Here is a 10,843-nt window from a genome sequence, read left to right as displayed (position 1 = left end):
TTGTGTACTATGTTCAGTCGTCTGCCAAGACTTCATCAGGCGCAGTTGATGGCATACCGCGAAGGGCTGCCACGAACTTCCGTTTTCCCGCTAGCAGTGGCCGCGCCTGTACACACGCTGGTTGAAATTTTAGCACGCATGCGCCGCTCTCACGCCGGCACGGCAGCGCTGCTCTGTGGTGCTGTTGTTGCCTCATACCGGCGTTGCCGGCGCGCTGAAGTCTCCGATGCCATGTGCCGACCACTGTAGTTCACTGCTTCTCCACGTCATGACAGCAGGAGTGGCGCTGCGGTCAGAGGCCTGCTAGTGTCCCTGTATATCATAGAGTTAATATAACGAACTCTAGAGGAAAAGCTGGCCGGAAAAAGTGGGAACCGCTAGGGAGCCGCCCTGTTCCTACTGCTCAATGTGGCCAGCGCAGTTACTATTGAAAGAGCTCAAAACAAGTACAGGTCACCTTTTCTTTTTTTTTTCTGTATTACCTTCATTACAACACCACGTAAACGCGTACAAAGCAGGTCACTTGGTGCAGAAAAATAATATTACATCATTTGGAGAGACTGTACATATTTAAAAGGCCCTCAAAGAGGATATCACAGACACCAAACTGTCAAGCTCCTGAAACCATTCTGGCGGTGCAGTTATGTGCTTGAGAGCATCACGCGTGTACCTAAGACTTTTACTTAGGTGTTCCCTCGCAGACCTTTCATCTACGCGGGCATTCCTGACATCTATACGCGTTTTCCATACGCTGCTCATACACAAAAGCATTATCAAGTCAGCCGGCAGTCCCCATGTGTCTGCGCATGGTAAGAATTGAATACCGAAAGGACTTTACGGCAGTTCTTTCTTCACAGTTCGTTTGAGTTCCCACAGAAAACGGAGTCATGGCAATCCAAGATGTGCTCAATTGTTTCAGGTTTCTTACATATGATGCAGTTAACAGACCATGGAACAAAGAAGCTCTTGCTTTGTAGCCATGGCTTCACAAGGAGAGTGCCAGAATGCAGTTGAAAAGAAAGTTTTCGCTGTAGATATAACCGGCCTTTTTTTAAAGCGTTTCAGCACATTGCGTTCAGGTCCTAACTTATACATCGTGCGGTAAATAGGATGCGCCAAAAAAACATCAACCAGACCACTATAAAGTTTCTTACGCGTCACAGAAGTAAAAAAATCATTCGAAAATGCGCTTTTAGTAAAGAAAAGGACATAACTTTCCTCAGAAAGCCAATTGGTGTTCGAGTTTGTTCATTTGTTGATGAGACAACCCACTCAGGCAAGGAAGAACTTAATCGCACTTGATTAACAGTACGCAGAAATATATCACTCTGGTTGCTTAAGAAAAAGAACCTACTAACAATCTGTTTCAAAAACAAATGTGTTAGGTCTAGTCCTCCCTTATTCACCGAACGAAACAAGTTACACCGGCTAGTTCTTTCCCAAGTGAATCCCCATATATCATCATCATCATCATCATCATCATCATCATCATCATCATCATCAGCCTAGTTACGCCCACTGCAAGGCAAAGGCCTCTCCCATACTTCTCCAACCACCCCGGTCATGTACTAATTGTGGCCATGTTGTCCCTGCAAACGTCTTAATGTCATCCGCCCACCTAACTTTCTGCCGCCCCCTGCTACGCATCCCTTCCCTTGGAATCCAGTCCGTAACCCTTAGTGACCATCGGTTATCTTCCCTCCTCATTACATGTCCGGCCCATGCCCATTTCTTTTTCTTGATTTCAACTAAGATGTCGTTTACCCGCGTTTGTTGCCTCACCCAATCTGCTCTTTTCTTATCCCTTAACGTTACACCCATCATTCTTCTTTCCATAGCTCGTTGCGTCGTCCTCAATTTCAGCAGAACCCTTTTCGTAAGCCTCCAGGTTTCTGCCGCATATGTGAGTACTGGTAACACACAGCTGTTATACACTTTCCTTTTGAGGGATAGTGGCAACCTGCTGTTCATGATTTGAGAATGCTTGCCAAACGCACCCCAGCCCATTCTTATTCTTCTGGTTATTTCAGTCTCATGATCCGGATCCGTGGTCACTACCTGCCCTAAGTAGATGTATTCCCTTACCACTTCCAGTGCTTCGCTACCTATTGTAAACTGCTGTTCTCTTCCGAGACTGTTAAACAATACTTTAGTTTTCTGCAGATTAATTTTCAGACCCACCCCTCTGCTTTGCCTCTCCAGGTCAGTGAGCATGCATTGCAATTGGTCTCCTGAGTTACTAAGCAAGGCAATATCATCAGCGAATCGCAAGTTGCTAAGGTATTCTCCATCAACTTTTATCCCCAATTCTTCCCCACTCCAGGCCTCTGAATACCTCCTGTAAACATGCTGTGAATAGCATTGGAGATATCGTATCTCCCTGTCTGACGCCTTTCTTTATAGGGATTTTGTTGCTTTCTTTGTGGAGGACTACGGTGGCTGTGGAGCCGCTATAGATATCTTCCAGTATCTTTACATATGGCTCATCTACACCCTGATTCCGTAATGCCTCCATGACTGCTGAGGTTTCGACTGAATCAAACGCTTTCTCGTAATCAATGAAAGCTATATATAAGGGTTGGTTATATTCTGCACATTTCTCTGTCACTTGATTGATAGTGTGAATATGGTCTATTGTTGAGTAGCCTTTACGGAATCCTGCCTGGTCCTTTGGTTGACAGAAGTCTAAGGTGATCCTGATTCTGTTTGCGATTACCTTAGTAAATACTTTGTAGGCAACGGACAGTAAGCTGATCGGTCTATAGTTTTTCAAGTCTTTGGCGTCCCCTTTCTAATGGATTAGGATTATGTTAGCATTCTTCCAAGACTCCGGTACGCTCGAGGTTATGAGGCATTGCGTATACAGGGTGGCCAGTTTCTCTAGAACAATCTGACCACCATCCTTCAACAGATCTGCTGTTACCTGATCCTCCCCAGCTGCCTTCCCCCTTTGCATAGCTCCCAAGGCTTTCTTTACTTCTTCCGGCGTTACCTGTGGGATTTCGAATTCCTCTAGGCTATTCTCTCTTCCACTATCGTCGTGGGTGCCACTGGTACTGTATAAATCTCTATAGAACTCCTCAGCCACTTGAACTATCTCATCCATATTAGTAACGATATTACCGGCTTTGTCTCTTAACGCACACATCTGATTCTTGCCTATTCCTAGTTTCTTCTTCACTGTTTTTAGGCTTCCTCCGTTCCTGAGAGCCTGTTCAATTCTATCCATATTATAGTTCCTGGTGTCCGCTGTCTTACGCTTGTTGATTAACTTCGAAAGTTCTGCCAGTTCTATTCTAGCTGTAGGGTTAGAGGCTTTCATACATTGGCGTTTCTTGATCAGATCTTTCGTCTCCCGCGATAGCTTACTGGTTTCCTGTCTAACGGCGTTACCACCGACTTCTATTGCGCACTCCTTAATGATGCCCATGAGATTGTCGTTCATTGCTTCAACACTAAGGTCCTCTTCCTGAGTTAAAGCCGAATACCTGTTCTGTAGCTTGATCCGGAATTCCTCTAGTTTCCCTCTTACCGCTAACTCATTGATTGGCTTCTTCTGTACCAGTTTCTTCCGTTCCCTCCTCAAGTCTAGGCTAATTCGAGTTCTTACCATCCTATGGTCACTGCAGCGTACCTTGCCGAGCACGTCTACATATATTATGATGCCAGGGTTCGCGCAGAGTATGAAGTCTATTTCATTTCTAGTCTCACCATTCGGGCTCCTCCACGTCCACTTTCGACTAACCCGCTTGCGGAAAAAGGTGTTCATTATCCGCATATTATTCTGTTCTGCAAACTCTACTAATAACTCTCCTCTGCTATTCCTAGAGCCTACGCCATATTCCCCCACTGACTTGTCTCCAGCCTGCTTCTTCCCTACCCTGGCATTGAAGTCGCCCATCAGTATAGTGTATTTTGTTTTGACTTTACCCATCGCCGATTCCACGTCTTCATAAAAGCTTTCGACTTCCTGGTCATCATGACTGCATGTAGGGGCATAGACTTGTACCACCTTCAATTTGTACCTCTTATTAAGTTTCACAACAAGACCTGTCACCCTCTCGTTAATGCTATAGAATTCCTGTATGTTACCAGCTATTTCCTTATTAATCAGGAATCCGACTCCTAGTTCTCGTCTCTCCGCTAAGCCCCGCTAACACAGTACATGCCCGCTTTTTAGCACTGTATATGCTTCTTTTGTCCTCCTAACCTCACTGAGCCCTATTATATCCCATTTACTACCCTCTAATTCCTTCAATAACACTGCTAGACTCGCCTCACTAGATAGCGTTCTAACGTTAAACGTTGCCAGGTTCAGATTCCAATGGCGGCCTGTCCGGAGCCAGGTATTCTTAGCACCCTCTGCAGCGTCACAGATCTGACCGCCGCCGTGGTCAGTTGCTTCGCGGCTGCTGTGAATCCCCATATATATACCACCATATATATATATATACACACACCTGGTGCCTTTATGAAGGTGCGGCGTTAATATTAAGTTTACAGAAAGTGCTTGCTAAATGCGTGACTTATGTAAATCACGATGTACGCATTCATGCAATAAAGGATGACGCGAATTTCGGTTTCGAATCTGTTTTTTGGGTGCGTAGTAGTTTCGAGCAGATTAGGTTTGACATGCGATCCCGCGTCAACATCGGACGCTATGGCACATTCGTGCCTTTTGTGCCACCCAAGCCCCGAAGTGCTCTGGCATATACCTTCCCATGCGAGTGAACGAATGTATCTTCTTGTTCAGAACATCACGCGAGTAGACAGCTCTTGTGATGTATCACAATCGTTTGAGAAACGTCACAGTAGAGCACTTTTTTCACATGCATAGCGGTGTTTGCAGGTTTCCCTTCAGTAAGAAATTGCTGGACAGGCGGACCAGCGCACCGGAATTGTATTGGCGTATCCGCAAGCAAGTCATAGAATCTGTTTAATTGTTACACTTTGAACAGTATTGCTTCTACAAAGGCCACAGCAGAAAAACAGCCTGATGTCGAGTATTTATGTGCCACGAAGCAATCAAGAGGCGAGTGCCTAATACGGACGAAATCGAGTGCATGAACCCACATATTGATAGCGTAGGCACTTTAATGACTGTTCAATATTCAAACACTCGCTTGCATGCCATTTCATGTGCCATATCATTTCTTGTCACAAATGTGTGCAGTGAATCTATTTGCGTGATTGACTCCGGGCCTGTGGGACCGTTCGCTCGCACTTGATGCTAAGTCTTTTACATGAATCCATAAACTGCATATATGCACATCAGATCCCTACGAGCATTTTCAAAATTCAATTATTTTAGACAACACGCACATATGCAGTACTGACATAATTTCAAATACCACTGAGGAGCTGGGACGCATATTTGTTTGGTATACTCGAAGGTAAAATAAGTAGATGATGTGGACAGCTCCAGCTCATTTTCTTTAAATCGGTGTGTACAAAGGGTATTCAAAAATATTTTTTTCTCGCGTGCCGATTATTTTGCTGTATAAGAAAGAGAACCCACCACGTTAGTGTAAGCTAGGTTGTACATCACACTAATATGCGCTCTAATTGACCAAGTGAGATGAGTCACTTTTATGGCTCATTCAGTCAAATCACACTGCAAGCTGCCATTCATCAATCTTCTACTAGATTTTGCAAAGGTTTAATGAAACATGTTTCCCTGTTATGCATATATGCAATGGCAAGTCTTTCTCTGTGTTCCAAAGGTAAAATTTAAGCTCTGAATTAAAGAAGACATCTATAGTCAGAAACAACAAGCAAAAAAGGCGAATTCATGGTATCAAATTCCCAAGGTACAGAAATTAGGAGAAGTATCGAATGATTTAAGGAAAGAATGGTATTTGAAAATGCAAGACTCTTTAGTGGAGGTCAAGCAAATCAATATAGGTAGAATACTCTGCAAAATCATGCGAGTAATGGTATAGAAAACAATCGGTCAGGAAATCCGTTGTTCTGCAAAACAAAAGCTGATGATTGTCATTACATGAGTCACTTTAGCATCATGAGACTGCTGCTTGATAAATTCAGAAACAAACCAAAGACACGCAAAAAATAAAAGACAATTTAATGATGCTCTCTCCACACTGGGATAAATAAAAAGAAACGGATCACATCTAATGTGAACATATCAGACGCCTTGTGAAACACTATAGGAAAAATTCAGTTTCGAGCTATGGCACTTGCCGCACGGATGTGGGGGGCCTTGCACCAATAGTGATAGTTACCACTGCATTTAGAAATTGAAAGCAATCATGCAGACAAGGATGATATTTTTATATTTTTGGATACCACTGCAAATGCCTCCACCAAGTGTTACAGTACTGCACGCAGCCATACTAAGGATTTCACAGCAACACGTACAGGTAAAAAGCAAAAGCAGTCAAAGTGCAGGTGTATTTTGGACACTATGTTTGAAAACGTTTAGGAAAAAAGAATGCAAGAAGCTGACATAAGCACTGCATTTATTTCCATAATTCCCCATTTTAATGACCTTTTCTTTTTGCTTAGACAATGCCTACGCCTAGCCACAGTAGCTCCCTCATGCAGACTCCACAAGCCAAGAGGCCATGGAGGCAAATGCAGGTAAGAGGCAAGAAGCAATAGCACTGGTACTGACATTCATCTAATTTCTTTCTTTTTCTTACATTTAGGCAGCCAGCACACCTCGAATAGCCACTTTGACTGTGGGTGCCATTTATATCTGACTCTGCACAGGCTTTACGAAATTACGTTATTAAAGCCTGTGCTTTATTACTTGAATAAAGGTTTTGAGACCTCACTGACGTGTGATAAGCAGCAGCCCACTGGTATCGACTGCAGTCCGTGCCGTTCATGGAAGAAGGAAACTCAGGAGAGGCCCTGACGTCCCTCTTTGTGAAGCTGAAGTGAAGCCGGAAGTTGGCGTTGCTCATGAAGTTGCTTCGCCTCTCGGGCCAGCTCTCCTCTCTTGTTTACCTTTCTCGCGAAACCACGCCGCGCTGCGCGCAACCGGGCTGCTCGGACGCGCGCGCTCCGCAGCAATACTCAACAAAATAATCTAATCGCGATGTCTCAATGCCTTACCGTTGCCAAAATCATGTTGAAACAAGTTCATAATGAAGTTCACAAATTGGGCCGTAAGGTCGAATCGGCTGCTTTTACCGGCTTTAATGAAAATGACCATGCTTTATCAGGCCAGCCAAATGAGCTGTTCTAGCTCATCAACCGTGGGTACCGGCCGCAGCCCAGTTCTTGCGCGATCTTAAAAAGAAGGTCACCTTTATCGCTGCCTTCTACTTGCTTTTCTCTGCTTGAATTTCCTTGGGCTCTCAGACGGTCTTGCGAGCTAGACGATTGGACATAAGAAAAAAAAAATGTACGCATTCTCACTGCACTGCAAGAACGCACTGGAGACACGTACGACACACCGACCCATTTGCGATCCATTTGTAGTTTATGAGCACAAACAAATTCTCGCTTGAGGAATCGTCGTACTTTATTGAACAAAGTTCGGGTGGCCGCGCATCGCTACGACAGCGCGCCGGCGAGGAGGCAAAATGTCATTTCTGACTCCGTGTTTAGATTCAGACTGCGGCCTGAGGTACGTGTTCTTACCACGGTAAGTGAAGCATCACGTAAGATAAGTTTTGCGATAGCCGGCGCACGGTGCAGAACAGTACGCGCGTAGAACCGGCCTACGTGCGACCATGGAACAGCCGCTTGGTGTGTTCGCAGGCGTACGTACTGTGGAGCCTTGCCGACCCTGGCAGCGCATCCGCTAACCTTAAATTCACTTCCCTGCGCTTCTCGCGCGCACAGATAAGATACGCCTGCCGTAAGGAGGATTCGTTCCTCAAGTCAAAGCAGCCGCTTCTTTCCCATCTTCCAGGATAAAGCGTCGGCTGGCAGGCGCATGGTGCCGAGGGCAGCAAAATGCACGTATTCTGCGTATAACGCTCTATCAGCACGTGTACTGAGGTACACCTGTGCAGGTGTGCATGAACCTCGAACGCGCTCTGCTTAAAAGACTTCGTGCTGTCGCGAGTACTGCGAGGAACAAGCAACAGTAAAGCAACATGTGCTTTAATATGTACAAAAGCAAGTTGCTACTGAACACGAACTATGCGTTCATAATGTACGTCTACGCGCCGTAAATGCACCATAGGCGCTGTCAAAAGCAAGAATCACTGATCTGCAAGGCGTTCATTGTACAGATTCTGAAACGCATCGGTTTCGGCCTGCGATAGCACGTTAGCATGATTCCGCCAAAGAGAGCAATATTTCCCGCGGATATTCCTTCGTCGGTTGCCATTGCCGTGGCGCGGTACATTGCGTACAGAGTTGCATGCGCGTTCATTTCACGAACTTTAGTTCCTCCTGTCCCACCTGGCCACAGCAACATCCGGGAGAGCACGGTCCAGATAACGCAGCGAAACAAAACACGGAGACCAACGCAAACCTGCACGCACGGCGCCTTTGTCACGGTAGGAAACCTACGGAGCAACGCGTGTAAGCGCACAGAACCAAAACAAAAGCCGCCATTGTGACCCGAAAGGCGTGGCCGCTACGATACGGCAAAGAAATAAAAAATCAGCAAAAAAGAGGAGAACCTACACGTCATTTCCTCCACACTTTTCTCCTAGCGCGCGGAGGGGGTAGGGCCTCTCCTCAGTTTCCTTCCTCCATGGCGTGCACGCAGACCGCCGCCTTTGCATCTCCGCCGAGGCGATTGAGCGCAGCGTTCACGGTGCGTCCGCTTCGCTTCGTCGTTTTCGCAGCCAAACGCACTGGGCGTCTCTGCTCCCTCGCGCGCATGCGCCGTCAGCGGGGTAGCGCGATAGCGACGGCGTGAATGCACCTATAGCGTCCCTGTAATTGCTACGTTAATAAAAAAAAATTATGGGGTTTTACGTGCCAAAACAACTTTCTGATTATGAGGCACACCGTAGTGAAGGAATCCGGAAATTTCAACCACCTGGGGTTCTTTAACGTGCACTTAAACCTAAGTACACGGGGGTTTTCGCATTTCGCCCCCATCGAAATGTGGCCGCCGTGGCCGGGAAAAAGAAAAAAAAAAGAAAAAAGAAAGGGGCGAACGCGGAAGCCGAGGGACGTGAATAATTACTCAGGCAAGGAAGAAACAAGACAGGGAAAGAACTGACCGCAGCAGGCACTGGAGAGATGCCGTCGGCATCAAATCAACTCATTCGTGCTTTAAGATATCCTTGGAGGAAAGATGGTACATTTCTGGAAACAATACAGTCTGCTTCTCTCTTGCACAGGCTTTTGTCAAGAGCAACGAGACCACTATATATTGGCGGCGAGGAGTTACGGAGTCGCCATCTATCGGAAGCGCCTCGGTGGCGTAGTATGAGGGACCATGCGGCGCGCTCCTCATAGGTTTTGCTGTCAGCGCTCACTGAAAACACCACGCGCGAGCTCTCCCGGACACTTCTATAAGTACTTTCGAAACGAGAGAAGTTTGTTACTGTCTAAATAATATTCTTGGGCAAACTGAAAACACACAATCGTTTACAGACGCTATATCTCCTTACCGAATACGTACAGTGAACGCCACTGCGCGCGGTCGCCGCGATTGAGTCTCCCGAACCGGCTTCTTGCGTGAAAGGTAGGTAAACACTGAGAGCAAACTATGTGAAATATGTTCTTATAGTGTTTGTATAACTAAATGGAGTGTAATAGAACGAAGCCTCAATGCAGCGATCGCGCAGATTCGCAGCGACCGACTGCGCGTCTGCATGCTTGTCCGCGCACTGTTTCGCTTTCTCCGCGCGCGCGTTTTCGCACCGTGCCATGAGCTTTAGGCCGCAGAATATGAGCATTTGACAGTATACAAGCAGCCATTGTTGCGTGGGCGCTATCAGAGCTGTTCAAAAATAATTTCATTGTAGAGACTTCGACGCCTACGGGGACTGTGACGTCCCGTCGCGACGATTCAATCTTTTTTTTTCTTCTAAATTCTTTGACCTTTCAATATTATTTCTCGAGTTGCGTCGCACTGTATGTTTATCGGTGTTCTCAGCGTGAAATTTCCCGCTGCTCCTTTTTTGTAATCCAGTGCTATAATTCATAACACAAACATGACCATATGCCATGCTTTCTTTAAATGTGCTTCTTACCGCTGCCTTTCCACTCCACTGAACTTGCCAGTATCTATAGCATCGACAAGTTCATAGACCAAACCGTCATGACATTAGTCGGGCAGCGGACTCGGGCGAGCGTCTCAGTGCGCGTTTTCAGAACATCGCAGACCGGGCGACGTAGCAGAAATCTTCCTCGCGTCTGTGCTTCCTGCATACCCGAGTTGTAGCCGATGACTGTTTGCCGGTTTTATGTTTCGCGAGCCAAGCTTCACGCAGCTTCTTGTCCTGTGGCTACGTGTGAATAAGGCTGACACCGGCCTTCGCTACGTGCATCCGGCCCTGCGGAACCGAGCAGTAGCCTACCATGTTGCGCGCCTTCAAAGGCAGCCACTACCTATTGTAGTGCTTTGAAACGTTGTAAAGGAGACACTCGAAGCGGGAAAATTTCGCCACTAAATGAGTACCGCAGCGTACGAGGGAATTTAAACTCGTTTTCAGTTCGCTTCGGCGCGCCCGAAGCAGCCGACGCGGCCGCTATGTCCACGTGATCCCTCCTAGCACGTCACGCCGACGGTGGCGCCAGCTTTTCCAGTGGTGGAGCTCAAAGCCAATAGGAGAGAGTCCTGGTTGCATCGCGTAAGCGACTACAGGGAATTCCTGGTATAGAACGACACTCGTACACTTCAGCCGAGCTTTCGATAGGTACGGCGGCAAACGGAGGGTTGACACGAGGTCTCTGATTT

Source organism: Dermacentor variabilis, chromosome 2, assembly GCF_050947875.1.
Source record: "Dermacentor variabilis isolate Ectoservices chromosome 2, ASM5094787v1, whole genome shotgun sequence".
Lineage (NCBI taxonomy): Eukaryota > Metazoa > Arthropoda > Arachnida > Ixodida > Ixodidae > Dermacentor > Dermacentor variabilis.
This window is presented reverse-complemented; position numbering follows the sequence as displayed.